This window comes from Aegilops tauschii, chromosome 5, assembly GCF_002575655.3.
Source record: "Aegilops tauschii subsp. strangulata cultivar AL8/78 chromosome 5, Aet v6.0, whole genome shotgun sequence".
Lineage (NCBI taxonomy): Eukaryota > Viridiplantae > Streptophyta > Magnoliopsida > Poales > Poaceae > Aegilops > Aegilops tauschii.
In genome coordinates, this window is record NC_053039.3 from 74,593,636 (window position 1) to 74,618,135 (window position 24,500).

General features: G+C 47.2%; 47 non-coding genes across 47 annotated transcripts; all 47 read left to right on the forward strand.

Annotated features, from left to right (window-relative positions):
• Window positions 1–97: 97 nt before the first annotated feature.
• On the forward strand, window positions 98–216 carry LOC141024170 (5S ribosomal RNA). Its single transcript, XR_012185767.1, has one exon. It is a non-coding gene; the product is annotated as a 5S ribosomal RNA (ribosomal RNA).
• Window positions 217–584: 368 nt separating this feature from the next.
• On the forward strand, window positions 585–703 carry LOC141024737 (5S ribosomal RNA). The gene has a single exon (XR_012186234.1). It is a non-coding gene; the product is annotated as a 5S ribosomal RNA (ribosomal RNA).
• Window positions 704–1,515: 812 nt separating this feature from the next.
• Window positions 1,516–1,634, forward strand: LOC141025080 (5S ribosomal RNA). Its single transcript, XR_012186577.1, has one exon. It is a non-coding gene; the product is annotated as a 5S ribosomal RNA (ribosomal RNA).
• Window positions 1,635–2,005: 371 nt separating this feature from the next.
• LOC141023596 (5S ribosomal RNA) lies at window positions 2,006–2,124 on the forward strand. Its single transcript, XR_012185196.1, has one exon. It is a non-coding gene; the product is annotated as a 5S ribosomal RNA (ribosomal RNA).
• A 370-nt stretch (window positions 2,125–2,494) lies between these two features.
• On the forward strand, window positions 2,495–2,613 carry LOC141023896 (5S ribosomal RNA). The gene has a single exon (XR_012185494.1). It is a non-coding gene; the product is annotated as a 5S ribosomal RNA (ribosomal RNA).
• A 370-nt stretch (window positions 2,614–2,983) lies between these two features.
• On the forward strand, window positions 2,984–3,102 carry LOC141024171 (5S ribosomal RNA). The gene has a single exon (XR_012185768.1). It is a non-coding gene; the product is annotated as a 5S ribosomal RNA (ribosomal RNA).
• Window positions 3,103–3,470: 368 nt separating this feature from the next.
• On the forward strand, window positions 3,471–3,589 carry LOC141024738 (5S ribosomal RNA). Its single transcript, XR_012186235.1, has one exon. It is a non-coding gene; the product is annotated as a 5S ribosomal RNA (ribosomal RNA).
• A 371-nt stretch (window positions 3,590–3,960) lies between these two features.
• On the forward strand, window positions 3,961–4,079 carry LOC141025230 (5S ribosomal RNA). The gene has a single exon (XR_012186728.1). It is a non-coding gene; the product is annotated as a 5S ribosomal RNA (ribosomal RNA).
• Window positions 4,080–4,450: 371 nt separating this feature from the next.
• Window positions 4,451–4,569, forward strand: LOC141025231 (5S ribosomal RNA). The gene has a single exon (XR_012186729.1). It is a non-coding gene; the product is annotated as a 5S ribosomal RNA (ribosomal RNA).
• Window positions 4,570–4,940: 371 nt separating this feature from the next.
• On the forward strand, window positions 4,941–5,059 carry LOC141025190 (5S ribosomal RNA). Its single transcript, XR_012186688.1, has one exon. It is a non-coding gene; the product is annotated as a 5S ribosomal RNA (ribosomal RNA).
• Window positions 5,060–5,429: 370 nt separating this feature from the next.
• Window positions 5,430–5,548, forward strand: LOC141025222 (5S ribosomal RNA). Its single transcript, XR_012186720.1, has one exon. It is a non-coding gene; the product is annotated as a 5S ribosomal RNA (ribosomal RNA).
• Window positions 5,549–5,918: 370 nt separating this feature from the next.
• Window positions 5,919–6,037, forward strand: LOC141024120 (5S ribosomal RNA). Its single transcript, XR_012185717.1, has one exon. It is a non-coding gene; the product is annotated as a 5S ribosomal RNA (ribosomal RNA).
• Window positions 6,038–6,407: 370 nt separating this feature from the next.
• On the forward strand, window positions 6,408–6,526 carry LOC141023877 (5S ribosomal RNA). The gene has a single exon (XR_012185475.1). It is a non-coding gene; the product is annotated as a 5S ribosomal RNA (ribosomal RNA).
• Window positions 6,527–6,896: 370 nt separating this feature from the next.
• On the forward strand, window positions 6,897–7,015 carry LOC141024469 (5S ribosomal RNA). Its single transcript, XR_012186067.1, has one exon. It is a non-coding gene; the product is annotated as a 5S ribosomal RNA (ribosomal RNA).
• A 644-nt stretch (window positions 7,016–7,659) lies between these two features.
• On the forward strand, window positions 7,660–7,778 carry LOC141023482 (5S ribosomal RNA). Its single transcript, XR_012185079.1, has one exon. It is a non-coding gene; the product is annotated as a 5S ribosomal RNA (ribosomal RNA).
• Window positions 7,779–8,150: 372 nt separating this feature from the next.
• Window positions 8,151–8,269, forward strand: LOC141023483 (5S ribosomal RNA). Its single transcript, XR_012185080.1, has one exon. It is a non-coding gene; the product is annotated as a 5S ribosomal RNA (ribosomal RNA).
• Window positions 8,270–8,639: 370 nt separating this feature from the next.
• LOC141023897 (5S ribosomal RNA) lies at window positions 8,640–8,758 on the forward strand. The gene has a single exon (XR_012185495.1). It is a non-coding gene; the product is annotated as a 5S ribosomal RNA (ribosomal RNA).
• A 370-nt stretch (window positions 8,759–9,128) lies between these two features.
• LOC141024173 (5S ribosomal RNA) lies at window positions 9,129–9,247 on the forward strand. Its single transcript, XR_012185770.1, has one exon. It is a non-coding gene; the product is annotated as a 5S ribosomal RNA (ribosomal RNA).
• Window positions 9,248–9,615: 368 nt separating this feature from the next.
• On the forward strand, window positions 9,616–9,734 carry LOC141024739 (5S ribosomal RNA). The gene has a single exon (XR_012186236.1). It is a non-coding gene; the product is annotated as a 5S ribosomal RNA (ribosomal RNA).
• A 371-nt stretch (window positions 9,735–10,105) lies between these two features.
• On the forward strand, window positions 10,106–10,224 carry LOC141025232 (5S ribosomal RNA). The gene has a single exon (XR_012186730.1). It is a non-coding gene; the product is annotated as a 5S ribosomal RNA (ribosomal RNA).
• A 370-nt stretch (window positions 10,225–10,594) lies between these two features.
• Window positions 10,595–10,713, forward strand: LOC141025192 (5S ribosomal RNA). Its single transcript, XR_012186690.1, has one exon. It is a non-coding gene; the product is annotated as a 5S ribosomal RNA (ribosomal RNA).
• Window positions 10,714–11,083: 370 nt separating this feature from the next.
• Window positions 11,084–11,202, forward strand: LOC141025223 (5S ribosomal RNA). Its single transcript, XR_012186721.1, has one exon. It is a non-coding gene; the product is annotated as a 5S ribosomal RNA (ribosomal RNA).
• Window positions 11,203–11,572: 370 nt separating this feature from the next.
• On the forward strand, window positions 11,573–11,691 carry LOC141024130 (5S ribosomal RNA). Its single transcript, XR_012185727.1, has one exon. It is a non-coding gene; the product is annotated as a 5S ribosomal RNA (ribosomal RNA).
• Window positions 11,692–12,061: 370 nt separating this feature from the next.
• Window positions 12,062–12,180, forward strand: LOC141023878 (5S ribosomal RNA). The gene has a single exon (XR_012185476.1). It is a non-coding gene; the product is annotated as a 5S ribosomal RNA (ribosomal RNA).
• A 370-nt stretch (window positions 12,181–12,550) lies between these two features.
• On the forward strand, window positions 12,551–12,669 carry LOC141024470 (5S ribosomal RNA). The gene has a single exon (XR_012186068.1). It is a non-coding gene; the product is annotated as a 5S ribosomal RNA (ribosomal RNA).
• Window positions 12,670–13,312: 643 nt separating this feature from the next.
• Window positions 13,313–13,431, forward strand: LOC141023484 (5S ribosomal RNA). Its single transcript, XR_012185081.1, has one exon. It is a non-coding gene; the product is annotated as a 5S ribosomal RNA (ribosomal RNA).
• Window positions 13,432–13,801: 370 nt separating this feature from the next.
• Window positions 13,802–13,920, forward strand: LOC141023485 (5S ribosomal RNA). The gene has a single exon (XR_012185082.1). It is a non-coding gene; the product is annotated as a 5S ribosomal RNA (ribosomal RNA).
• A 370-nt stretch (window positions 13,921–14,290) lies between these two features.
• LOC141024141 (5S ribosomal RNA) lies at window positions 14,291–14,409 on the forward strand. Its single transcript, XR_012185738.1, has one exon. It is a non-coding gene; the product is annotated as a 5S ribosomal RNA (ribosomal RNA).
• Window positions 14,410–14,783: 374 nt separating this feature from the next.
• On the forward strand, window positions 14,784–14,902 carry LOC141023486 (5S ribosomal RNA). The gene has a single exon (XR_012185083.1). It is a non-coding gene; the product is annotated as a 5S ribosomal RNA (ribosomal RNA).
• A 370-nt stretch (window positions 14,903–15,272) lies between these two features.
• Window positions 15,273–15,391, forward strand: LOC141023487 (5S ribosomal RNA). Its single transcript, XR_012185084.1, has one exon. It is a non-coding gene; the product is annotated as a 5S ribosomal RNA (ribosomal RNA).
• Window positions 15,392–15,761: 370 nt separating this feature from the next.
• Window positions 15,762–15,880, forward strand: LOC141024151 (5S ribosomal RNA). The gene has a single exon (XR_012185748.1). It is a non-coding gene; the product is annotated as a 5S ribosomal RNA (ribosomal RNA).
• A 374-nt stretch (window positions 15,881–16,254) lies between these two features.
• LOC141023488 (5S ribosomal RNA) lies at window positions 16,255–16,373 on the forward strand. Its single transcript, XR_012185085.1, has one exon. It is a non-coding gene; the product is annotated as a 5S ribosomal RNA (ribosomal RNA).
• Window positions 16,374–16,745: 372 nt separating this feature from the next.
• LOC141023489 (5S ribosomal RNA) lies at window positions 16,746–16,864 on the forward strand. The gene has a single exon (XR_012185086.1). It is a non-coding gene; the product is annotated as a 5S ribosomal RNA (ribosomal RNA).
• A 370-nt stretch (window positions 16,865–17,234) lies between these two features.
• Window positions 17,235–17,353, forward strand: LOC141024161 (5S ribosomal RNA). Its single transcript, XR_012185758.1, has one exon. It is a non-coding gene; the product is annotated as a 5S ribosomal RNA (ribosomal RNA).
• A 369-nt stretch (window positions 17,354–17,722) lies between these two features.
• Window positions 17,723–17,841, forward strand: LOC141025224 (5S ribosomal RNA). Its single transcript, XR_012186722.1, has one exon. It is a non-coding gene; the product is annotated as a 5S ribosomal RNA (ribosomal RNA).
• Window positions 17,842–18,652: 811 nt separating this feature from the next.
• Window positions 18,653–18,771, forward strand: LOC141025081 (5S ribosomal RNA). The gene has a single exon (XR_012186578.1). It is a non-coding gene; the product is annotated as a 5S ribosomal RNA (ribosomal RNA).
• Window positions 18,772–19,141: 370 nt separating this feature from the next.
• LOC141023597 (5S ribosomal RNA) lies at window positions 19,142–19,260 on the forward strand. Its single transcript, XR_012185197.1, has one exon. It is a non-coding gene; the product is annotated as a 5S ribosomal RNA (ribosomal RNA).
• Window positions 19,261–19,630: 370 nt separating this feature from the next.
• LOC141023898 (5S ribosomal RNA) lies at window positions 19,631–19,749 on the forward strand. The gene has a single exon (XR_012185496.1). It is a non-coding gene; the product is annotated as a 5S ribosomal RNA (ribosomal RNA).
• Window positions 19,750–20,119: 370 nt separating this feature from the next.
• Window positions 20,120–20,238, forward strand: LOC141024174 (5S ribosomal RNA). The gene has a single exon (XR_012185771.1). It is a non-coding gene; the product is annotated as a 5S ribosomal RNA (ribosomal RNA).
• A 369-nt stretch (window positions 20,239–20,607) lies between these two features.
• On the forward strand, window positions 20,608–20,726 carry LOC141024042 (5S ribosomal RNA). The gene has a single exon (XR_012185640.1). It is a non-coding gene; the product is annotated as a 5S ribosomal RNA (ribosomal RNA).
• Window positions 20,727–21,097: 371 nt separating this feature from the next.
• On the forward strand, window positions 21,098–21,216 carry LOC141023493 (5S ribosomal RNA). Its single transcript, XR_012185090.1, has one exon. It is a non-coding gene; the product is annotated as a 5S ribosomal RNA (ribosomal RNA).
• Window positions 21,217–21,585: 369 nt separating this feature from the next.
• On the forward strand, window positions 21,586–21,704 carry LOC141024873 (5S ribosomal RNA). Its single transcript, XR_012186370.1, has one exon. It is a non-coding gene; the product is annotated as a 5S ribosomal RNA (ribosomal RNA).
• Window positions 21,705–22,077: 373 nt separating this feature from the next.
• Window positions 22,078–22,196, forward strand: LOC141024005 (5S ribosomal RNA). Its single transcript, XR_012185603.1, has one exon. It is a non-coding gene; the product is annotated as a 5S ribosomal RNA (ribosomal RNA).
• Window positions 22,197–22,567: 371 nt separating this feature from the next.
• Window positions 22,568–22,686, forward strand: LOC141024080 (5S ribosomal RNA). Its single transcript, XR_012185678.1, has one exon. It is a non-coding gene; the product is annotated as a 5S ribosomal RNA (ribosomal RNA).
• Window positions 22,687–23,057: 371 nt separating this feature from the next.
• Window positions 23,058–23,176, forward strand: LOC141025119 (5S ribosomal RNA). The gene has a single exon (XR_012186616.1). It is a non-coding gene; the product is annotated as a 5S ribosomal RNA (ribosomal RNA).
• Window positions 23,177–23,546: 370 nt separating this feature from the next.
• Window positions 23,547–23,665, forward strand: LOC141023746 (5S ribosomal RNA). The gene has a single exon (XR_012185344.1). It is a non-coding gene; the product is annotated as a 5S ribosomal RNA (ribosomal RNA).
• Window positions 23,666–24,035: 370 nt separating this feature from the next.
• On the forward strand, window positions 24,036–24,154 carry LOC141023494 (5S ribosomal RNA). The gene has a single exon (XR_012185091.1). It is a non-coding gene; the product is annotated as a 5S ribosomal RNA (ribosomal RNA).
• The last annotated feature ends 346 nt before the right edge of the window (window positions 24,155–24,500 follow it).

A 24,500-nucleotide genomic window follows, 5' to 3' on the forward strand; every position in this document is an offset into this window, starting at 1 on the left:
ATTAGGCAACGGTTGTAATGGTAGTAAGAATGACAATCATCTTTGCAGTGGACCTGGGAGTGGCAAGCATAAGGGACGAAGGCGGGGGTAACATGTTGGATGCGATCATACCAGCACTAAAGCACCGGATGCCATCAGAACTCCGAAGTTAAGCGTGCTTGGGCGAGAGTAGTACTTGGATGGGTTACCTCCTGGGAAGTCCTCGTGTTGCGTTCCCTTTTTAATTTTTTTTTGCGCCTCATGACAAACATATCACATGTGCGCAATATATATTAACCCCGTTATATTATTTTTGACATTTGCGATATGTTTTAGCTCGCTGCTCATTGGTCACGCGTCTAGAGGCGGCTTTGTGGCGCGAGGAGCGCGTTCTGAAAGGGGTAAAAAAATACGTGTTGCTGGGGTATAGAGGGAGGGGTGGAAACCGTGGTAAACTCGTCTCCGTGTTTGAGGGGGGGGTAAGTAGTATATATAGGGCATTATCCATTATTAGGCAACGGTTGTAATGGTAGTAAGAATGACAATCATCTTTGCAGTGGACCTGGGAGTGGCAAGCATAAGGGACGAAGGCGGGGTAACATGTGGGATGCGATCATACCAGCACTAAAGCACCGGATCCCATCAGAACTCCGACGTTAAGCGTGCTTGGGCGAGGGTAGTACTAGGATGGGTGACCTCCTGGGAAGTCCTCGTGTTGCATTCCCTTTTTAATTATTTTTTGCGCCTCATGACAAACATATCACATGTGCGCGATATATATTAACCCCGTTATATTATTTTTGACATTTGCGATATGTTTTAGCTCGCTGCTCATTGGTCACGCGTCTAGAGGCGGCTTTGTGGCGCGAGGAGCGCATTCTGAAAGGGGTAAAAAAATACGTGTTGCTGCGGTATAGAGGGAGGGGTGGAAACCGTGGTAAACTCGTCTCCGTGTTTGAGGGGGGGAGTAAGTAGTATATATAGGGCATTATCCATTATTAGGCAACGGTTGTAATGGTAGTAAGAATGACAATCATCTTTGCAGTGGACCTGGGAGTGGCAAGCATAAGGGACGAAGGCGGGGGTAAACACCGAAGTTAAGCGTGCTTGGGCGAGAGTAGTACTAGGATGGGTGACCTCCTGGGAAGTCCTCGTGTTGCATTCCCTTTTTAATTATTTTTTGCGCCTCATGACAAACATATCACATGTGCGCGATATATATTAACCCCGTTATATTATTTTTGACATTTGCGATATGTTTTAGCTCGCTGCTCATTGGTCACGCGTCTAGAGGCGGCTTTGTGGCGCGAGGAGCGCGTTCTGAAAGGGGTAAAAAAATACGTGTTGCTGCGGTATAGAGGGAGGGGTGGAAACCGTGGTAAACTCGTCTCCGTGTTTGAGGGGGGGAGTAAGTAGTATATATAGGGCATTATCCATTATTAGGCAACGGTTGTAATGGTAGTAAGAATGACAATCATCTTTGCAGTGGACCTGGGAGTGGCAAGCATAAGGGACGAATGGGGGGGGTAACATGTTGGATGCGATCATACCAGCACTAAAGCACCGGATCCCATCAGAACTCCGAAGTTAAGCGTGCTTGGGCGAGAGTAGTACTTGGATGGGCGACCTCCTGGGAAGTCCTCGTGTTGCATTTCCTTTTTAATTATTTTTTGCGCCTCATGACAAACATATCACATGTGCGCAATATATATTAACCCCGTTATATTATTTTTGACATTTGCGATATGTTTTAGCTCGCTGCTCATTGGTCACGCGTCTAGAGGCGGCTTTGTGGCGCGAGGAGCGCATTCTGAAAGGGGTAAAAAAATACGTGTTGCTGGGGTATAGAGGGAGGGGTGGAAACCGTGGTAAACTCGTCTCCGTGTTTGAGGGGGGGGGTAAGTAGTATATATAGGGCATTATCCATTATTAGGCAACGGTTGTAATGGTAGTAAGAATGACAATCATCTTTGCAGTGGACCTGGGAGTGGCAAGCATAAGGGACGAAGGCGGGGGGTAACATGTTGGATGCGATCATACCAGCACTAAAGCACCGGATCCCATCAGAACTCCGAAGTTAAGCGTGCTTGGGCGAGGGTAGTACTAAGATGTGTGACCTCCTGGGAAGTCCTCGTGTTGCATTCCCTTTTTAATTATTTTTGGCGCCTCATGACAAACATATCACATGTGCGCGGTATATATTAACCCCGTTATATTATTTTTGACATTTGCGATATGTTTTAGCTCGCTGCTCATTGGTCACGCGTCTAGAGGCGGCTTTGTGGCGCGAGGAGCGCGTTCTGAAAGGGGTAAAAAAATACGTGTTGCTGCGGTATAGAGGGAGCGGTGGAAACCGTGGTAAACTCGTCTCCGTGTTTGAGGGGGGGAGTAAGTAGTATATATAGGGCATTATCCATTATTAGGCAACGGTTGTAATGGTAGTAAGAATGACAATCATCTTTGCAGTGGACCTGGGAGTGGCAAGCATAAGGGACGAAGGCGGGGGTAACATGTTGGATGCGATCATACCAGCACTAAAGCATCGGATCCCATCAGAACACCGAAGTTAAGCGTGCTTGGGCGAGAGTAGTACTAGGATGGGTGACCTCCTGGGAAGTCCTCGTGTTGCATTCCCTTTTTAATTATTTTTTGCGCCTCATGACAAACATATCACATGTGCGCGATATATATTAACCCCGTTATATTATTTTTGACATTTGCGATATGTTTTAGCTCGCTGCTCATTGGTCACGCGTCTAGAGGCGGCTTTGTGGCGCGAGGAGCGCGTTCTGAAAGGGGTAAAAAAATACGTGTTGCTGCGGTATAGAGGGAGGGGTGGAAACCGTGGTAAACTCGTCTCCGTGTTTGAGGGGGGGAGTAAGTAGTATATATAGGGCATTATCCATTATTAGGCAACGGTTGTAATGGTAGTAAGAATGACAATCATCTTTGCAGTGGACCTGGGAGTGGCAAGCATAAGGGACGAAGGCGGGGGTAACATGTTGGATGCGATCATACCAGCACTAAAGCACCGGATGCCATCAGAACTCCGAAGTTAAGCGTGCTTGGGCGAGAGTAGTACTTGGATGGGTTACCTCCTGGGAAGTCCTCGTGTTGCGTTCCCTTTTTAATTTTTTTTTGCGCCTCATGACAAACATATCACATGTGCGCAATATATATTAACCCCGTTATATTATTTTTGACATTTGCGATATGTTTTAGCTCGCTGCTCATTGGTCACGCGTCTAGAGGCGGCTTTGTGGCGCGAGGAGCGCGTTCTGAAAGGGGTAAAAAAATACGTGTTGCTGGGGTATAGAGGGAGGGGTGGAAACCGTGGTAAACTCGTCTCCGTGTTTGAGGGGGGGGTAAGTAGTATATATAGGGCATTATCCATTATTAGGCAACGGTTGTAATGGTAGTAAGAATGACAATCATCTTTGCAGTGGACCTGGGAGTGGCAAGCATAAGGGACGAAGGCGGGGTAACATGTTGGATGCGATCATACCAGCACTAAAGCACCGGATCCCATCAGAACTCCGACGTTAAGCGTGCTTGGGCGAGGGTAGTACTAGGATGGGTGACCTCCTGGGAAGTCCTCGTGTTGCATTCCCTTTTTAATTATTTTTTGCGCCTCATGACAAACATATCACATGTGCGCGATATATATTAACCCCGTTATATTATTTTTGACATTTGCGATATGTTTTAGCTCGCTGCTCATTGGTCACGCGTCTAGAGGAGGCTGTGTGGCGCGAGGAGCGCGTTCTGAAAGGGGTAAAAAAATACGTGTTGCTGCGGTATAGAGGGAGGGGTGGAAACCGTGGTAAACTCGTCTCCGTGTTTGAGGGGGGGGAGTAAGTAGTATATATAGGGCATTATCCATTATTAGGCAACGGTTGTAATGGTAGTAAGAATGACAATCATCTTTGCAGTGGACCTGGGAGTGGCAAGCATAAGGGACGAAGGCGGGGGTAACATGTTGGATGCGATCATACCAGCACTAAAGCACCGGATCCCATCAGAACTCCGAAGTTAAGCATGCTTGGGCGAGAATAGTACTAGGATGGGTGACCTCCTGGGAAGTCCTCGTGTTGCATTCCCTTTTTAATTATTTTTTGCGCCTCATGACAAACATATCACATGTGCGCGATATATATTAACCCCGTTATATTATTTTTGACATTTGCGATATGTTTTAGCTCGCTGCTCATTGGTCACGCGTCTAGAGGAGGCTGTGTGGCGCGAGGAGCGCGTTCTGAAAGGGGTAAAAAAATACGTGTTGCTGCGGTATAGAGGGAGGGGTGGAAACCGTGGTAAACTCGTCTCCGTGTTTGAGGGGGGGGAGTAAGTAGTATATATAGGGCATTATCCATTATTAGGCAACGGTTGTAATGGTAGTAAGAATGACAATCATCTTTGCAGTGGACCTGGGAGTGGCAAGCATAAGGGACGAAGGCGGGGGTAACATGTTGGATGCGATCATACCAGCACTAAAGCACCGGATCCCATCAGAACTCCGAAGTTAAGCATGCTTGGGCGAGAATAGTACTAGGATGGGTGACCTCCTGGGAAGTCCTCGTGTTGCATTCCCTTTTTAATTATTTTTTGCGCCTCATGACAAACATATCACATGTGCGCGATATATATTAACCCCGTTATATTATTTTTGACATTTGCGATATGTTTTAGCTCGCTGCTCATTGGTCACGCGTCTAGAGGAGGCTGTGTGGCGCGAGGAGCGCGTTCTGAAAGGGGTAAAAAAATACGTGTTGCTGCGGTATAGAGGGAGGGGTGGAAACCGTGGTAAACTCGTCTCCGTGTTTGAGGGGGGGGAGTAAGTAGTATATATAGGGCATTATCCATTATTAGGCAACGGTTGTAATGGTAGTAAGAATGACAATCATCTTTGCAGTGGACCTGGGAGTGGCAAGCATAAGGGACGAAGGCGGGGGTAACATGTTGGATGCGATCATACCAGCACTAAAGCACCGGATCCCATCAGAACTCCGAAGTTAACCGTGCTTGGGCGAGAATAGTACTAGGATGGGTGACCTCCTGGGAAGTCCTCGTGTTGCATTCCCTTTTTAATTATTTTTTGCGCCTCATGACAAACATATCACATGTGCGCGATATATATTAACCCCGTTAAATTATTTTTGACATTTGCGATATGTTTTAGCTCGCTGCTCATTGGTCACGCGTCTAGAGGCGGCTTTGTGGCGCGAGGAGCGCGTTCTGAAAGGGGTAAAAAAATACGTGTTGCTGCGGTATAGAGGGAGGGGTGGAAACCGTGGTAAACTCGTCTCCGTGTTTGAGGGGGGGAGTAAGTAGTATATATAGGGCATTATCCATTATTAGGCAACGGTTGTAATGGTAGTAAGAATGACAATCATCTTTGCAGTGGACCTGGGAGTGGCAAGCATAAGGGACGAAGGCGGGGGTAACATGTTGGATGCGATCATACCAGCACTAAAGCACCGGATCCCATCAGAACTCCGAAGTTAAGCGTGCTTGGGCGAGGGTAGTACTAGGATGTGTGACCTCCTGGGAAGTCCTCGTGTTGCATTCCCTTTTTAATTATTTTTGGCGCCTCATGACAAACATATCACATGTGCGCGGTATATATTAACCCCATTATATTATTTTTGACATTTGCGATATGTTTTAGCTCGCTGCTCATTGGTCACGCGTCTAGAGGCGGCTTTGTGGCGCGAGGGGCGCGTTCTGAAAGGGGTAAAAAAATACGTGTTGCTGCGGTATAGAGGGAGGGGTGGAAACCGTGGTAAACTCGTCTCCGTGTTTGAGGGGGGGAGTAAGTAGTATATATAGGGCATTATCCATTATTAGACAACGGTTGTAATGGTAGTAAGAATGACAATCATCTTTGCAGTGGACCTGGGAGTGGCAAGCATAAGGGACGAAGGCGGGGGTAACATGTTGGATGCGATCATACCAGCACTAAAGCACCGGATCCCATCAGAACTCCGAAGTTAAGCGTGCTTGGGCGAGAATAGTACTAGGATGGGTGACCTCCTGGGAAGTCCTCGTGTTGCATTCCCTTTTTAATTATTTTTTGCGCCTCATGACAAACATATCACATGTGCGCGATATATATTAACCCCGTTATATTATTTTTGACATTTGCGATATGTTTTAGCTCGCTGCTTATTGGTCACGCGTCTAGAGGCGGCTGTGTGGCGCGAGGAGCGCGTTCTGAAAGGGGTAAAAAAATACGTGTTGCTGCGGTATAGAGGGAGGGGTGGAAACCGTGGTAAACTCGTCTCCGTGTTTGAGGGGGGGAGTAAGTAGTATATATAGGGCATTATCCATTATTAGGCAACGGTTGTAATGGTAGTAAGAATGACAATCATCTTTGCAGTGGACCTGGGAGTGGCAAGCATAAGGGACGAAGGCGGGGGTAACATGTTGGATGCGATCATAGCAGCACTAAAGCACCGGATCCCATCAGAACTCCGAAGTTAACCGTGCTTGGGCGAGAGTAGTACTAGGATGGGTGACCTCCTGGGAAGTCCTCGTGTTGCATTCCCTTTTTAATTATTTTTTGCGCCTCATGACAAACATATCACATGTGCGCGATATATATTAACCCCGTTATATTATTTTTGACATTTGCGATATGTTTTAGCTCGCTGCTCATTGGTCACGCGTCTAGAGGCGGCTGTGTGGCGCGAGGAGCGCGTTCTGAAAGGGGTAAAAAAATACGTGTTGCTGCGGTATAGAGGGAGGGGTGGAAACCGTGGTAAACTCGTCTCCGTGTTTGAGGGGGGGAGTAAGTAGTATATATAGGGCATTATCCATTATTAGGCAACGGTTGTAATGGTAGTAAGAATGACAATCATCTTTGCAGTGGACCTGGGAGTGGCAAGCATAAGGGACGAAGGCGGGGGTAACATGTTGGATGCGATCATACCAGCACTAAAGCATCGGATCCCATCAGAACACCGAAGTTAAGCGTGCTTGGTAGAGAGTAGTACTAGGATGGGTGACCTCCTGGGAAGTCCTCGTGTTGCATTCCCTTTTTAATTATTTTTTGCGCCTCATGACAAACATATCACATGTGCGCGATATATATTAAGCCCGTTATATTATTTTTGACATTTGCGATATGTTTTAGCTCGCTGCTCATTGGTCACGCGTCTAGAGGCGGCTTTGTGGCGCGAGCAGCGTGTTCTGAAAGGGGTAAAAAATACGTGTTGCTGCGGTATAGAGGGAGGGGTGGAAACCGTGGTAAACTCGTCTCCGTGTTTGAGGGGGTGACCTCCTGGGAAGTCCTCGTGTTGCATTCCCTTTTTAATTATTTTTTGCGCCTCATGACAAACATATCACATGTAAGCGATATATATTAACCCCGTTATATTATTTTTGACATTTGCGATATGTTTTAGCTCGCTGCTCATTGGTCACGCGTCTAGAGGCGGCTTTGTGGCGCGAGGAGCGCGTTCTGAAAGGGGTAAAAAAATACGTGTTGCTGCGGTATAGAGGGAGGGGTGGAAACCGTGGTAAACTCGTCTCCGTGTTTGAGGGGGGGGGGGGTAAGTAGTATATATAGGGCATTATCCATTATTAGGCAACGGTTGTAATGGTAGTAAGAATGACAATCATCTTTGAAGTGGACCTGGGAGTGGCAAGCATAAGGGACGAAGGCGGGGGTAACATGTTGGATGCGATCATAGCAGCACTAAAGCACCGGATCCCATCAGAACTCCGAAGTTAAGCGTGCTTGGGCGAGAGTAGTACTAGGATGGGTGACCTCCTGGGAAGTCCTCGTGTTGCATTCCCTTTTTAATTATTTTTTGCGCCTCATGACAAACATATCACATGTGCGCGATATATATTAACCCCGTTATATTATTTTTGACATTTGCGATATGTTTTAGCTCGCTGCTCATTGGTCACGCGTCTAGAGGCGGCTGTGTGGCGCGAGGAGCGCGTTCTGAAAGGGGTAAAAAAATACATGTTGCTGCGGTATAGAGGGAGGGGTGGAAACCGTGGTAAACTTGTCTCCGTGTTTGAGGGGGGGGGGGTAAGTAGTATATATAGGGCATTATCCATTATTAGGCAACGGTTGTAATGGTAGTAAGAATGACAATCATCTTTGCAGTGGACCTGGGAGTGGCAAGCATAAGGGACGAAGGCGGGGGTAACATGTTGGATGCGATCATAGCAGCACTAAAGCACCGGATCCCATCAGAACTCCGAAGTTAAGCGTGCTTGGGCGAGAGTAGTACTAGGATGGGTGACCTCCTGGGAAGTCCTCGTGTTGCATTCCCTTTTTAATTATTTTTTGCACCTCATGACAAACATATCACATGTGCGCGACATATATTAACCCCGTTATATTATTTTTGACATTTGCGATATGTTTTAGCTCGCTGCTCATTGGTCACGCGTCTAGAGGCGGCTTTGTGGCGCGAGGAGCGCGTTCTGAAAGGGGTAAAAAAATACGTGTTGCTGCGGTATAGAGGGAGCGGTGGAAACCGTGGTAAACTCGTCTCCGTGTTTGAGGGGGGGAGTAAGTAGTATATATAGGGCATTATCCATTATTAGGCAACGGTTGTAATGGTAGTAAGAATGACAATCATCTTTGCAGTGGACCTGGGAGTGGCAAGCATAAGGGACGAAGGCGGGGGTAACATGTTGGATGCGATCATACCAGCACTAAAGCATCGGATCCCATCAGAACACCGAAGTTAAGCGTGCTTGGGCGAGAGTAGTACTAGGATGGGTGACCTCCTGGGAAGTCCTCGTGTTGCATTCCCTTTTTAATTATTTTTTGCGCCTCATGACAAACATATCACATGTGCGCGATATATATTAACCCCGTTATATTATTTTTGACATTTGCGATATGTTTTAGCTCGCTGCTCATTGGTCACGCGTCTAGAGGCGGCTTTGTGGCGCGAGGAGCGCGTTCTGAAAGGGGTAAAAAAATACGTGTTGCTGCGGTATAGAGGGAGGGGTGGAAACCGTGGTAAACTCGTCTCCGTGTTTGAGGGGGGGAGTAAGTAGTATATATAGGGCATTATCCATTATTAGGCAACGGTTGTAATGGTAGTAAGAATGACAATCATCTTTGCAGTGGACCTGGGAGTGGCAAGCATAAGGGACGAAGGCGGGGGTAACATGTTGGATGCGATCATACCAGCACTAAAGCACCGGATGCCATCAGAACTCCGAAGTTAAGCGTGCTTGGGCGAGAGTAGTACTTGGATGGGTTACCTCCTGGGAAGTCCTCGTGTTGCGTTCCCTTTTTAATTTTTTTTTGCGCCTCATGACAAACATATCACATGTGCGCAATATATATTAACCCCGTTATATTATTTTTGACATTTGCGATATGTTTTAGCTCGCTGCTCATTGGTCACGCGTCTAGAGGCGGCTTTGTGGCGCGAGGAGCGCGTTCTGAAAGGGGTAAAAAAATACGTGTTGCTGGGGTATAGAGGGAGGGGTGGAAACCGTGGTAAACTCGTCTCCGTGTTTGAGGGGGGGGTAAGTAGTATATATAGGGCATTATCCATTATTAGGCAACGGTTGTAATGGTAGTAAGAATGACAATCATCTTTGCAGTGGACCTGGGAGTGGCAAGCATAAGGGACGAAGGCGGGGTAACATGTTGGATGCGATCATACCAGCACTAAAGCACCGGATCCCATCAGAACTCCGACGTTAAGCGTGCTTGGGCGAGGGTAGTACTAGGATGGGTGACCTCCTGGGAAGTCCTCGTGTTGCATTCCCTTTTTAATTATTTTTTGCGCCTCATGACAAACATATCACATGTGCGCGATATATATTAACCCCGTTATATTATTTTTGACATTTGCGATATGTTTTAGCTCGCTGCTCATTGGTCACGCGTCTAGAGGAGGCTGTGTGGCGCGAGGAGCGCGTTCTGAAAGGGGTAAAAAAATACGTGTTGCTGCGGTATAGAGGGAGGGGTGGAAACCGTGGTAAACTCGTCTCCGTGTTTGAGGGGGGGGAGTAAGTAGTATATATAGGGCATTATCCATTATTAGGCAACGGTTGTAATGGTAGTAAGAATGACAATCATCTTTGCAGTGGACCTGGGAGTGGCAAGCATAAGGGACGAAGGCGGGGGTAACATGTTGGATGCGATCATACCAGCACTAAAGCACCGGATCCCATCAGAACTCCGAAGTTAAGCATGCTTGGGCGAGAATAGTACTAGGATGGGTGACCTCCTGGGAAGTCCTCGTGTTGCATTCCCTTTTTAATTATTTTTTGCGCCTCATGACAAACATATCACATGTGCGCGATATATATTAACCCCGTTATATTATTTTTGACATTTGCGATATGTTTTAGCTCGCTGCTCATTGGTCACGCGTCTAGAGGAGGCTGTGTGGCGCGAGGAGCGCGTTCTGAAAGGGGTAAAAAAATACGTGTTGCTGCGGTATAGAGGGAGGGGTGGAAACCGTGGTAAACTCGTCTCCGTGTTTGAGGGGGGGAGTAAGTAGTATATATAGGGCATTATCCATTATTAGGCAACGGTTGTAATGGTAGTAAGAATGACAATCATCTTTGCAGTGGACCTGGGAGTGGCAAGCATAAGGGACGAAGGCGGGGGTAACATGTTGGATGCGATCATACCAGCACTAAAGCACCGGATCCCATCAGAACTCCGAAGTTAACCGTGCTTGGGCGAGAATAGTACTAGGATGGGTGACCTCCTGGGAAGTCCTCGTGTTGCATTCCCTTTTTAATTATTTTTTGCGCCTCATGACAAACATATCACATGTGCGCGATATATATTAACCCCGTTAAATTATTTTTGACATTTGCGATATGTTTTAGCTCGCTGCTCATTGGTCACGCGTCTAGAGGCGGCTTTGTGGCGCGAGGAGCGCGTTCTGAAAGGGGTAAAAAAATACGTGTTGCTGCGGTATAGAGGGAGGGGTGGAAACCGTGGTAAACTCGTCTCCGTGTTTGAGGGGGGGAGTAAGTAGTATATATAGGGCATTATCCATTATTAGGCAACGGTTGTAATGGTAGTAAGAATGACAATCATCTTTGCAGTGGACCTGGGAGTGGCAAGCATAAGGGACGAAGGCGGGGGTAACATGTTGGATGCGATCATACCAGCACTAAAGCACCGGATCCCATCAGAACTCCGAAGTTAAGCGTGCTTGGGCGAGGGTAGTACTAGGATGTGTGACCTCCTGGGAAGTCCTCGTGTTGCATTCCCTTTTTAATTATTTTTGGCGCCTCATGACAAACATATCACATGTGCGCGGTATATATTAACCCCATTATATTATTTTTGACATTTGCGATATGTTTTAGCTCGCTGCTCATTGGTCACGCGTCTAGAGGCGGCTTTGTGGCGCGAGGGGCGCGTTCTGAAAGGGGTAAAAAAATACGTGTTGCTGCGGTATAGAGGGAGGGGTGGAAACCGTGGTAAACTCGTCTCCGTGTTTGAGGGGGGGAGTAAGTAGTATATATAGGGCATTATCCATTATTAGACAACGGTTGTAATGGTAGTAAGAATGACAATCATCTTTGCAGTGGACCTGGGAGTGGCAAGCATAAGGGACGAAGGCGGGGGTAACATGTTGGATGCGATCATACCAGCACTAAAGCACCGGATCCCATCAGAACTCCGAAGTTAAGCGTGCTTGGGCGAGAATAGTACTAGGATGGGTGACCTCCTGGGAAGTCCTCGTGTTGCATTCCCTTTTTAATTATTTTTTGCGCCTCATGACAAACATATCACATGTGCGCGATATATATTAACCCCGTTATATTATTTTTGACATTTGCGATATGTTTTAGCTCGCTGCTTATTGGTCACGCGTCTAGAGGCGGCTGTGTGGCGCGAGGAGCGCGTTCTGAAAGGGGTAAAAAAATACGTGTTGCTGCGGTATAGAGGGAGGGGTGGAAACCGTGGTAAACTCGTCTCCGTGTTTGAGGGGGGGAGTAAGTAGTATATATAGGGCATTATCCATTATTAGGCAACGGTTGTAATGGTAGTAAGAATGACAATCATCTTTGCAGTGGACCTGGGAGTGGCAAGCATAAGGGACGAAGGCGGGGGTAACATGTTGGATGCGATCATAGCAGCACTAAAGCACCGGATCCCATCAGAACTCCGAAGTTAACCGTGCTTGGGCGAGAGTAGTACTAGGATGGGTGACCTCCTGGGAAGTCCTCGTGTTGCATTCCCTTTTTAATTATTTTTTGCGCCTCATGACAAACATATCACATGTGCGCGATATATATTAACCCCGTTATATTATTTTTGACATTTGCGATATGTTTTAGCTCGCTGCTCATTGGTCACGCGTCTAGAGGCGGCTGTGTGGCGCGAGGAGCGCGTTCTGAAAGGGGTAAAAAAATACGTGTTGCTGCGGTATAGAGGGAGGGGTGGAAACCGTGGTAAACTCGTCTCCGTGTTTGAGGGGGGGAGTAAGTAGTATATATAGGGCATTATCCATTATTAGGCAACGGTTGTAATGGTAGTAAGAATGACAATCATCTTTGCAGTGGACCTGGGAGTGGCAAGCATAAGGGACGAAGGCGGGGGTAACATGTTGGATGCGATCATACCAGCACTAAAGCATCGGATCCCATCAGAACACCGAAGTTAAGCGTGCTTGGTAGAGAGTAGTACTAGGATGGGTGACCTCCTGGGAAGTCCTCGTGTTGCATTCCCTTTTTAATTATTTTTTGCGCCTCATGACAAACATATCACATGTGCGCGATATATATTAAGCCCGTTATATTATTTTTGACATTTGCGATATGTTTTAGCTCGCTGCTCATTGGTCACGCGTCTAGAGGCGGCTTTGTGGCGCGAGCAGCGTGTTCTGAAAGGGGTAAAAAATACGTGTTGCTGCGGTATAGAGGGAGGGGTGGAAACCGTGGTAAACTCGTCTCCGTGTTTGAGGGGGTGACCTCCTGGGAAGTCCTCGTGTTGCATTCCCTTTTTAATTATTTTTTGCGCCTCATGACAAACATATCACATGTGCGCGATATATATTAACCCCGTTATATTATTTTTGACATTTGCGATATGTTTTAGCTCGCTGCTCATTGGTCACGCGTCTAGAGGCGGCTTTGTGGCGCGAGGAGCGCGTTCTGAAAGGGGTAAAAAAATACGTGTTGCTGCGGTATAGAGGGAGGGGTGGAAACCGTGGTAAACTCGTCTCCGTGTTTGAGGGGGGGGGGGTAAGTAGTATATATAGGGCATTATCCATTATTAGCCAACGGTTGTAATGGTAGTAAGAATGACAATCATCTTTGAAGTGGACCTGGGAGTGGCAAGCATAAGGGACGAAGGCGGGGGTAACATGTTGGATGCGATCATAGCAGCACTAAAGCACCGGATCCCATCAGAACTCCGAAGTTAAGCGTGCTTGGGCGAGAGTAGTACTAGGATGGGTGACCTCCTGGGAAGTCCTCGTGTTGCATTCCCTTTTTAATTATTTTTTGCGCCTCATGACAAACATATCACATGTGCGCGATATATATTAACCCCGTTATATTATTTTTGACATTTGCGATATGTTTTAGCTCGCTGCTCATTGGTCACGCGTCTAGAGGCGGCTGTGTGGCGCGAGGAGCGCGTTCTGAAAGGGGTAAAAAAATACATGTTGCTGCGGTATAGAGGGAGGGGTGGAAACCGTGGTAAACTTGTCTCCGTGTTTGAGGGGGGGGGTAAGTAGTATATATAGGGCATTATCCATTATTAGGCAACGGTTGTAATGGTAGTAAGAATGACAATCATCTTTGCAGTGGACCTGGGAGTGGCAAGCATAAGGGACGAAGGCGGGGGTAACATGTTGGATGCGATCATAGCAGCACTAAAGCACCGGATCCCATCAGAACTCCGAAGTTAAGCGTGCTTGGGCGAGAGTAGTACTAGGATGGGTGACCTCCTGGGAAGTCCTCGTGTTGCATTCCCTTTTTAATTATTTTTTGCACCTCATGACAAACATATCACATGTGCGCGACATATATTAACCCCGTTATATTATTTTTGACATTTGCGATATGTTTTAGCTCGCTGCTCATTGGTCACGCGTCTAGAGGCGGCTGTGTGGCGCGAGGAGCGCGTTCTGAAAGGGGTAAAAAAATACGTGTTGCTGCGGTATAGAGGGAGGGGTGGAAACCGTGGTAAACTCGTCTCCGTGTTTGAGGGGGGGAGTAAGTAGTATATATAGGGCATTATCCATTATTAGGCAACGGTTGTAATGGTAGTAAGAATGACAATCATCTTTGCAGTGGACCTGGGAGTGGCAAGCATAAGGGACGAAGGCGGGGGTAACATGTTGGATGCGATCATACCAGCACTAAAGCACCGGATCCCATCAGAACTCCGAAGTTAAGCGTGCTTGGGCGAGAATAGTACTAGGATGGGTGACCTCCTGGGAAGTCCTCGTGTTGCATTCCCTTTTTAATTATTTTTTGCGCCTCATGACAAACATATCACATGTGCGCGATATATATTAACCCCGTTATATTATTTTTGACATTTGCGATATGTTTTAGCTCGCTGCTCATTGGTCACGCGTCTAGAGGCGGCTTTGTGGCGCGAGGAGCGCGTTCTGAAAGGGGTAAAAAAATACGTGTTGCTGCGGTATAGAGGGAGGGGTGGAAACCGTGGTAAACTCGTCTCCGTGTTTGAGGGGGGGGGGGGGTAAGTAGTATATATAGGGCATTATCCATTATTAGGCAACGGTTGTAATGGTAGTAAGAATGACAATCATCTTTGAAGTGGACCTGGGAGTGGCAAGCATAAGGGACGAAGGCGGGGGTAACATGTTGGATGCGATCATAGCAGCACTAAAGCACCGGATCCCATCAGAACTCCGAAGTTAAGCGTGCTTGGGCGAGAGTAGTACTAGGATGGGTGACCTCCTGGGAAGTCCTCGTGTTGCATTCCCTTTTTAATTATTTTTTGCGCCTCATGACAAACATATCACATGTGCGCGATATATATTAACCCCGTTATATTATTTTTGACATTTGCGATATGTTTTAGCTCGCTGCTCATTGGTCACGCGTCTAGAGGCGGCTGTGTGGCGCGAGGAGCGCGTTCTGAAAGGGGTAAAAAAATACATGTTGCTGCGGTATAGAGGGAGGGGTGGAAACCGTGGTAAACTTGTCTCCGTGTTTGAGGGGGGGGGTAAGTAGTATATATAGGGCATTATCCATTATTAGGCAACGGTTGTAATGGTAGTAAGAATGACAATCATCTTTGCAGTGGACCTGGGAGTGGCAAGCATAAGGGACGAAGGCGGGGGTAACATGTTGGATGCGATCATAGCAGCACTAAAGCACCGGATCCCATCAGAACTCCGAAGTTAAGCGTGCTTGGGCGAGAGTAGTACTAGGATGGGTGACCTCCTGGGAAGTCCTCGTGTTGCATTCCCTTTTTAATTATTTTTTGCACCTCATGACAAACATATCACATGTGCGCGACATATATTAACCCCGTTATATTATTTTTGACATTTGCGATATGTTTTAGCTCGCTGCTCATTGGTCACGCGTCTAGAGGCGGCTGTGTGGCGCGAGGAGCGCGTTCTGAAAGGGGTAAAAAAATACGTGTTGCTGCGGTATAGAGGGAGGGGTGGAAACCGTGGTAAACTCGTCTCCGTGTTTGAGGGGGGGAGTAAGTAGTATATATAGGGCATTATCCATTATTAGGCAACGGTTGTAATGGTAGTAAGAATGACAATCATCTTTGCAGTGGACCTGGGAGTGGCAAGCATAAGGGACGAAGGCGGGGGTAACATGTTGGATGCGATCATACCAGCACTAAAGCACCGGATCCCATCAGAACTCCGAAGTTAAGCGTGCTTGGGCGAGAATAGTACTAGGATGGGTGACCTCCTGGGAAGTCCTCGTGTTGCATTCCCTTTTTAATTATTTTTTGCGCCTCATGACAAACATATCACATGTGCGCGATATATATTAACCCCGTTATATTATTTTTGACATTTGCGATATGTTTTAGCTCGCTGCTCATTGGTCACGCGTCTAGAGGCGGCTTTGTGGCGCGAGGAGCGCGTTCTGAAAGGGGTAAAAAAATACGTGTTGCTGCGGTATAGAGGGAGGGGTGGAAACCGTGGTAAACTCGTCTCCGTGTTTGAGGGGGGGGGGGGGTAAGTAGTATATATAGGGCATTATCCATTATTAGGCAACGGTTGTAATGGTAGTAAGAATGACAATCATCTTTGAAGTGGACCTGGGAGTGGCAAGCATAAGGGACGAAGGCGGGGGTAACATGTTGGATGCGATCATAGCAGCACTAAAGCACCGGATCCCATCAGAACTCCGAAGTTAAGCGTGCTTGGGCGAGAGTAGTACTAGGATGGGTGACCTCCTGGGAAGTCCTCGTGTTGCATTCCCTTTTTAATTATTTTTTGCGCCTCATGACAAACATATCACATGTGCGCGATATATATTAACCCCGTTATATTATTTTTGACATTTGCGATATGTTTTAGCTCGCTGCTCATTGGTCACGCGTCTAGAGGCGGCTGTGTGGCGCGAGGAGCGCGTTCTGAAAGGGGTAAAAAAATACATGTTGCTGCGGTATAGAGGGAGGGGTGGAAACCGTGGTAAACTTGTCTCCGTGTTTGAGGGGGGGGGGGTAAGTAGTATATATAGGGCATTATCCATTATTAGGCAACGGTTGTAATGGTAGTAAGAATGACAATCATCTTTGCAGTGGACCTGGGAGTGGCAAGCATAAGGGACGAAGGCGGGGGTAACATGTTGGATGCGATCATAGCAGCACTAAAGCACCGGATCCCATCAGAACTCCGAAGTTAAGCGTGCTTGGGCGAGAGTAGTACTAGGATGGGTGACCTCCTGGGAAGTCCTCGTGTTGCATTCCCTTTTTAATTATTTTTTGCACCTCATGACAAACATATCACATGTGCGCGACATATATTAACCCCGTTATATTATTTTTGACATTTGCGATATGTTTTAGCTCGCTGCTCATTGGTCACGCGTCTAGAGGCGGCTGTGTGGCGCGAGGAGCGCGTTCTGAAAGGGGTAAAAAAATACGTGTTGCTGCGGTATAGAGGGAGGGGTGGAAACCGTGGTAAACTCGTCTCCGTGTTTGAGGGGGGGAGTAAGTAGTATATATAGGGCATTATCCATTATTAGGCAACGGTTGTAATGGTAGTAAGAATGACAATCATCTTTGCAGTGGACCTGGGAGTGGCAAGCATAAGGGACGAAGGCGGGGGTAACATGTTGGATGCGATCATACCAGCACTAAAGCACCGGATCCCATCAGAACTCCGAAGTTAAGCGTGCTTGGGCGAGAATAGTACTAGGATGGGTGACCTCCTGGGAAGTCCTCGTGTTGCATTCCCTTTTTAATTATTTTTTGCGCCTCATGACAAACATATCACATGTGCGCGATATATATTAACCCCGTTATATTATTTTTGACATTTGCGATATGTTTTAGCTCGCTGCTCATTGGTCACGCGTCTAGAGGCGGCTTTTTGGCGCGAGGAGCGCGTTCTGAAAGGGGTAAAAAAATACGTGTTGCTGCGGTATAGAGGGAGGGGTGGAAACCGTGGTAAACTCGTCTCCGTGTTTGAGGGGGGAGTAAGTAGTATATATAGGGCATTATCCATTATTAGGCAACGGTTGTAATGGTAGTAAGAATGACAATCATCTTTGCAGTGGACCTGGGAGTGGCAAGCATAAGGGACGAAGGCGGGGGTAACATGTTGGATGCGATCATACCAGCACTAAAGCACCGGATCCCATCAGAACTCCGAAGTTAAGCGTGCTTGGGCGAGGGTAGTACTAGGATGTGTGACCTCCTGGGAAGTCCTCGTGTTGCATTCCCTTTTTAATTATTTTTGGCGCCTCATGACAAACATATCACATGTGCGCGGTATATATTAACCCCGTTATATTATTTTTGACATTTGCGATATGTTTTAGCTCGCTGCTCATTGGTCACGCGTCTAGAGGCGGCTTTGTGGCGCGAGGAGCGCGTTCTGAAAGGGGTAAAAAAATACGTGTTGCTGCGGTATAGAGGGAGGGGTGGAAACCGTGGTAAACTCGTCTCCGTGTTTGAGGGGGGGAGTAAGTAGTATATATAGGGCATTATCCATTATTAGGCAACGGTTGTAATGGTAGTAAGAATGACAATCATCTTTGCAGTGGACCTGGGAGTGGCAAGCATAAGGGACGAAGGCGGGGGTAAACACCGAAGTTAAGCGTGCTTGGGCGAGAGTAGTACTAGGATGGGTGACCTCCTGGGAAGTCCTCGTGTTGCATTCCCTTTTTAATTATTTTTTGCGCCTCATGACAAACATATCACATGTGCGCGATATATATTAACCCCGTTATATTATTTTTGACATTTGCGATATGTTTTAGCTCGCTGCTCATTGGTCACGCGTCTAGAGGCGGCTTTGTGGCGCGAGGAGCGCGTTCTGAAAGGGGTAAAAAAATACGTGTTGCTGCGGTATAGAGGGAGGGGTGGAAACCGTGGTAAACTCGTCTCCGTGTTTGAGGGGGGGAGTAAGTAGTATATATAGGGCATTATCCATTATTAGGCAACGGTTGTAATGGTAGTAAGAATGACAATCATCTTTGAAGTGGACCTGGGAGTGGCAAGCATAAGGGACGAATGGGGGGGTAACATGTTGGATGCGATCATACCAGCACTAAAGCACCGGATCCCATCAGAACTCCGAAGTTAAGCGTGCTTGGGCGAGAGTAGTACTTGGATGGGCGACCTCCTGGGAAGTCCTCGTGTTGCATTTCCTTTTTAATTATTTTTTGCGCCTCATGACAAACATATCACATGTGCGCAATATATATTAACCCCGTTATATTATTTTTGACATTTGCGATATGTTTTAGCTCGCTGCTCATTGGTCACGCGTCTAGAGGCGGCTTTGTGGCGCGAGGAGCGCGTTCTGAAAGGGGTAAAAAAATACGTGTTGCTGGGGTATAGAGGGAGGGGTGGAAACCGTGGTAAACTCGTCTCCGTGTTTGAGGGGGGGGGTAAGTAGTATATATAGGGCATTATCCATTATTAGGCAACGGTTGTAATGGTAGTAAGAATGACAATCATCTTTGCAGTGGACCTGGGAGTGGCAAGCATAAGGGACGAAGGCGGGGGTAACATGTTGGATGCGATCATACCAGCACTAAAGCACCGGATCCCATCAGAACTCCGAAGTTAAGCGTGCTTGGGCGAGGGTAGTACTAAGATGTGTGACCTCCTGGGAAGTCCTCGTGTTGCATTCCCTTTTTAATTATTTTTGGCGCCTCATGACAAACATATCACATGTGCGCGGTATATATTAACCCCGTTATATTATTTTTGACATTTGCGATATGTTTTAGCTCGCTGCTCATTGGTCACGCGTCTAGAGGCGGCTTTGTGGCGCGAGGAGCGCGTTCTGAAAGGGGTAAAAAAATACGTGTTGCTGCGGTATAGAGGGAGCGGTGGAAACCGTGGTAAACTCGTCTCCGTGTTTGAGGGGGGGAGTAAGTAGTATATATAGGGCATTATCCATTATTAGGCAACGGTTGTAATGGTAGTAAGAATGACAATCATCTTTGCAGTGGACCTGGGAGTGGCAAGCATAAGGGACGAAGGCGGGGGTAACATGTTGGATGCGATCATACCAGCACTAAAGCATCGGATCCCATCAGAACACCGAAGTTAAGCGTGCTTGGGCGAGAGTAGTACTAGGATGGGTGACCTCCTGGGAAGTCCTCGTGTTGCATTCCCTTTTTAATTATTTTTTGCGCCTCATGACAAACATATCACATGTGCGCGATATATATTAACCCCGTTATATTATTTTTGACATTTGCGATATGTTTTAGCTCGCTGCTCATTGGTCACGCGTCTAGAGGCGGCTTTGTGGCGCGAGGAGCGCGTTCTGAAAGGGGTAAAAAAATACGTGTTGCTGCGGTATAGAGGGAGGGGTGGAAACCGTGGTAAACTCGTCTCCGTGTTTGAGGGGGGGAGTAAGTAGTATATATAGGGCATTATCCATTATTAGGCAACGGTTGTAATGGTAGTAAGAATGACAATCATCTTTGCAGTGGACCTGGGAGTGGCAAGCATAAGGGACGAAGGCGGGGGTAACATGTTGGATGCGATCATACCAGCACTAAAGCACCGGATGCCATCAGAACTCCGAAGTTAAGCGTGCTTGGGCGAGAGTAGTACTTGGATGGGTTACCTCCTGGGAAGTCCTCGTGTTGCGTTCCCTTTTTAATTTTTTTTTGCGCCTCATGACAAACATATCACATGTGCGCAATATATATTAACCCCGTTATATTATTTTTGACATTTGCGATATGTTTTAGCTCGCTGCTCATTGGTCACGCGTCTAGAGGCGGCTTTGTGGCGCGAGGAGCGCGTTCTGAAAGGGGTAAAAAAATACGTGTTGCTGGGGTATAGAGGGAGGGGTGGAAACCGTGGTAAACTCGTCTCCGTGTTTGAGGGGGGGGGTAAGTAGTATATATAGGGCATTATCCATTATTAGGCAACGGTTGTAATGGTAGTAAGAATGACAATCATCTTTGCAGTGGACCTGGGAGTGGCAAGCATAAGGGACGAAGGCGGGGTAACATGTTGGATGCGATCATACAAGCACTAAAGCACCGGATCCCATCAGAACTCCGAAGTTAAGCATGCTTGGGCGAGAATAGTACTAGGATGGGTGACCTCCTGGGAAGTCCTCGTGTTGCATTCCCTTTTTAATTATTTTTTGCGCCTCATGACAAACATATCACATGTGCGCGATATATATTAACCCCGTTATATTATTTTTGACATTTGCGATATGTTTTAGCTCGCTGCTCATTGGTCACGCGTCTAGAGGAGGCTGTGTGGCGCGAGGAGCGCGTTCTGAAAGGGGTAAAAAAATACGTGTTGCTGCGGTATAGAGGGAGGGGTGGAAACCGTGGTAAACTCGTCTCCGTGTTTGAGGGGGGGGGGTAAGTAGTATATATAGGGCATTATCCATTATTAGGCAACGGTTGTAATGGTAGTAAGAATGACAATCATCTTTGCAGTGGACCTGGGAGTGGCAAGCATAAGGGACGAAGGCGGGGGTAACATGTTGGATGCGATCATACCAGCACTAAAGCACCGGATCCCATCAGAACTCCGAAGTTAAGCGTGCTTGGGCGAGGGTAGTACTAGGATTGGTGACCTCCTGGGAAGTCCTCGTGTTGCATTCCCTTTTTAATTATTTTTGGCGCCTCATGACAAACATATCACATGTGCGCGGTATATATTAACCCCGTTATATTATTTTTGACATTTGCGATATGTTTTAGCTCGCTGCTCATTGGTCACGCGTCTAGAGGCGGCTTTGTGGCGCGAGGAGCGCGTTCTGAAAGGGGTAAAAAAATACGTGTTGCTGCGGTATAGAGGGAGGGGTGGAAACCGTGGTAAACTCGTCTCCGTGTTTGAGGGGGGAGTAAGTAGTATATATAGGGAATTTTCCATTATTAGGCAACGGTTGTAATGGTAGTAAGAATGACAATCATCTTTGTAGTGGACCTGGGAGTGGCAAGCATAAGGGACGAAGGCGGGGGTAACATGTTGGATGCGATCATACCAGCACTAAAGCACCGGATCCCATCAGAACTCCGAAGTTAAGTGTGCTTGGGCGAGAATAGTACTAGGATGGGTGACCTCCTGGGAAGTCCTCGTGTTGCATTCCCTTTTTAATTATTTTTTGTGCCTCATGACAAACATATCACATGTGCGCGATATATATTAACCCCGTTATATTATTTTTGACATTTGCGATATGTTTTAGCTCGCTGCTCATTGGTCACGCGTCTAGAGGCGGCTTTGTGGCGCGAGGAGCGCGTTCTGGAAGGGGTAAAAAAATACGTGTTGCTGCGGTATAGAGGGAGGGGTGGAAACCGTGGTAAACTCGTCTCCGTGTTTGAGGGGGGGGGGAGTAAGTAGTATATATAGGGCATTATCCATTATTAGGCAACGGTTGTAATGGTAGTAAGAATGACAATCATCTTTGTAGTGGACCTGGGAGTGGCAAGCATAAGGGACGAAGGCGGGGGTAACATGTTGGATGCGATCATACCAGCACTAAAGCACCGGATTCCATCAGAACACCGAAGTTAAGCGTGCTTGGGCGAGAGTAGTACTTCGATGGGTGACCTCCTGGGAAGTCCTCGTGTTGCATTCCCTTTTTAATTATTTTTTGCGCCTCATGACAAACATATCACATGTGCGCAATATATATTAACCCCGTTATATTATTTTTGACATTTGCGATATGTTTTAGCTCGCTGCTCATTGGTCACGCGTCTAGAGGCGGCTTTGTGGCGCGAGGAGCGCGTTCTGAAAGGGGTAAAAAAATACGTGTTGCTGGGGTATAGAGGGAGGGGTGGAAACCGTGGTAAACTCGTCTCCGTGTTTGAGGGGGGGGGGTAAGTAGTATATATAGGGCATTATCCATTATTAGGCAACGGTTGTAATGGTAGTAAGAATGACAATCATCTTTGCAGTGGACCTGGGAGTGGCAAGCATAAGGGACGAAGGCGGGGGTAACATGTTGGATGCGATCATACCAGCACTAAAGCACCGGATCCCATCAGAACTCCGAAGTTAAGGGTGCTTGGGCGAGGGTAGTACTAGGATGGGTGACCTCCTGGGAAGTCCTCGTGTTGCATTCCCTTTTTAATTATTTTTTGTGCCTCATGACAAACATATCACATGTGCGCGATATATATTAACCCCGTTATATTATTTTTGACATTTGCGATATGTTTTAGCTCGCTGCTCATTGGTCACGCGTCTAGAGGCGGCTTTGTGGCGCGAGGAGCGCGTTCTGAAAGGGGTAAAAAAAATACGTGTTGCTGGGGTATAGAGGGAGGGGTGGAAACCGTGGTAAACTCGTCTCTGTGTTTGAGGGGGGGAGTAAGTAGTATATATAGGGCATTATCCATTATTAGGCAACGGTTGTAATGGTAGTAAGAATGACAATCATCTTTGCAGTGGACCTGGGAGTGGCAAGCATAAGGGACGAAGGCGGGGGTAACATTTTGGATGCGATCATACCAGCACTAAAGCACCGGATCCCATCAGAACTCCGAAGTTAAGCGTGCTTGGGCAAGAGTAGTACTTGGATGGGTGACCTCCTGGGAAGTCCTCGTGTTGCATTCCCTTTTTAATTATTTTTTGCGCCTCATGACAAACATATCACATGTGCGCAATATATATTAACCCCGTTATATTATTTTTGACATTTGCGATATGTTTTAGCTCGCTGCTCATTGGTCACGCGTCTAGAGGCGGCTTTGTGGCGCGAGGAGCGCGTTCTGAAAGGGGTAAAAAAATACGTGTTGCTGCGGTATAGAGGGAGGGGTGGAAACCGTGGTAAACTCGTCTCCGTGTTTGAGGGGGGGAGTAAGTAGTATATATAGGGCATTATCCATTATTAGGCAACGGTTGTAATGGTAGTAAGAATGACAATCATCTTTGCAGTGGACCTGGGAGTGGCAAGCATAAGGGACGAAGGCGGGGGTAACATGTTGGATGCGATCATACCAGCACTAAAGCACCGGATCCCATCAGAACTCCGAAGTTAAGCGTGCTTGGGCGAGAGTAGTACTTGGATGGGTGACCTCCTGGGAAGTCCTCGTGTTGCATTCCCTTTTTAATTATTTTTTGCGCCTCATGACAAACATATCACATGTGCGCAATATATATTAACCCCGTTATATTATTTTTGACATTTGCGATATGTTTTAGCTCGCTGCTCATTGGTCACGCGTCTAGAGGCGGCTTTGTGGCGCGAGGAGCGCGTTCTGAAAGGGGTAAAAAAATACGTGTTGCTGCGGTATAGAGGGAGGGGTGGAAACCGTGGTAAACTCGTCTCCGTGTTTGAGGGGGGGGGTAAGTAGTATATATAGGGCATTATCCATTATTAGGCAACGGTTGTAATGGTAGTAAGAATGACAATCATCTTTGCAGTGGACCTGGGAGTGGCAAGCATAAGGGACGAAGGCGGGGGTAACATGTTGGATGCGATCATACCAGCACTAAAGCACCGGATCCCATCAGAACTCCGAAGTTAAGCGTGCTTGGGCGAGGGTAGTACTAGGATTGGTGACCTCCTGGGAAGTCCTCGTGTTGCATTCCCTTTTTAATTGTTTTTGGCGCCTCATGACAAACATATCACATGTGCGCGGTATATATTAACCCCGTTATATTATTTTTGACATTTGCGATATGTTTTAGCTCGCTGGTCATTGGTCACGCGTCTAGAGGCGGCTTTGTGGCGCGAGGAGCGCGTTCTGAAAGGGGTAAAAATATACGTGTTGCTACGGTATAGAGGGAGGGGTGGAAACCGTGGTAAACTCGTCTCCGTGTTTGAGGGGGGGAGTAAGTAGTATATATAGGGCATTATCCATTATTAGGCAATGGTTGTAATGGTAGTAAGAATGACAATCATCTTTGCAGTGGACCTGGGAGTGGCAAGCATAAG